At 48.0% G+C, this 1,401-nt stretch overlaps 1 pseudogene; it reads right to left on the bottom strand.

Annotated features, from left to right (window-relative positions):
• Positions 1-473: 473 nt before the first annotated feature.
• On the bottom strand, positions 474-1,058 carry LOC132368105 (tubulin alpha chain-like; annotated as a pseudogene).
• Between the last annotated feature and the right edge of the window lie 343 nt (positions 1,059-1,401).

The raw sequence follows: 1,401 nt of genomic DNA, 5'->3' as shown, positions 1-1,401 counted from the left end.
CTAGTATGAGCGGCTGCTCAGCTGGTCCAGTCTGTGTGGCTGAGATGCCTCAGTTCCCTACTTAGTGCTGTAGCGCCCAGCCTGAATGGGACTATCAGGAAACTGCTATAAAGGGTATGACTCCATAGACTTCTGTTCTAAGCTGGGCTCTGCCCCGCCCCCCTCCCCCCACCCTATCCCCTATGATCTACTGTACCTTTTTGCTCAAGCTTTGGCATTAAACAGAAATGGGTTCTCATTTTGACTCTGCCACTGCCCAGCCATGCGAACTCGGGTGTTATAAGACCCCTTTTGGGGTCTTAATTATGCCCACATTATCAGACTAGTACTAGATAAAGTATGTGATGAGCTTAGGCCAGTGCTAGGCACACAGTAGGTCTCATAAGTCCTCTTTGGTTGAGTGATCCCAGCTACGCTACTGACTGGCTGTGTGTCCTTGTGCAATGGACTTTTTTTTTTTTTTTTTTTTGACATTGAAAATAGAAATATCACTTTTATTGACAAGATAGGGCCATAATGGGCAGCTCCACAGAACACAAATAAGACAGTCCCAAGACAAGCGTGTAAAATTGCAGCAGACAGGTTAATATTCTTCACCCTCGTCGTCTCCCTCAGCGCTGTCGGCTCCAACCTCCTCATAATCCTTCTCAAGGGCAGCCATATCCTCACGGGCCTCAGAAAACTCTCCTTCCTCCATGCCCTCACCCACGTACCAGTGAACAAAGGCACGCTCGGCATACATCAGGTCAAACTTGTGGTCCAGGCGAGCCCAGGCCTCAGCGACGGCTGCGGTGTTGCTCGGCATGCACACGGCTCGCTGTACTTTGGCCAGGTCTCCACCGGGTACCACAGTGGGAGGCTGGTAATTAATGCCAACTTTGAAGCCGGTGGGGCACCGGTCCACAAACTGGATGGTATGCTTGGTCTTGATGGTGGTAATGGCAGCATTGACATCTTTGGGAAACATTATCGCCACTGTACAACAGGCAGCGAGCCAGTGCAATGGACTTCTTGACCCTGAACTTCAGTTTTCTAATTCCTAAGGTAAGAATGATCATGCATATTTCAGCAAGTCATTGGGAAGTTGAACAAGATAATGGCGTGCAAATGCTCTTTGGAAGCTATGCAGTCCTGTATAGTTATAGTAACCATGGTAACAACAATGCATTAGTGAAATGTAAAGTTGCTACACCACCAGGAACCCATTCTAAATCCCTGAGGAATTCTGTGTGCTTGGCAGTAATTCCTATGGATTGACAATCATTTATCCCACAGATGCTGTGAGCTGCCAACTCTAGGCCAGATTTCAAGCTTAGGCTGGGGATACCTATCAAGAACTGGGAAGAGTATGAGATTTTGCCCTACTTGTGAGCTAACTTGGGTGCCCGCAGAAAACACAAG

The sequence above is a fragment of the Balaenoptera ricei genome, chromosome 6 (genome assembly GCF_028023285.1).
Source record: "Balaenoptera ricei isolate mBalRic1 chromosome 6, mBalRic1.hap2, whole genome shotgun sequence".
NCBI classification, from domain to species: Eukaryota; Metazoa; Chordata; class Mammalia; order Artiodactyla; family Balaenopteridae; genus Balaenoptera; species Balaenoptera ricei.
This window is presented reverse-complemented; position numbering and strand designations above follow the sequence as displayed.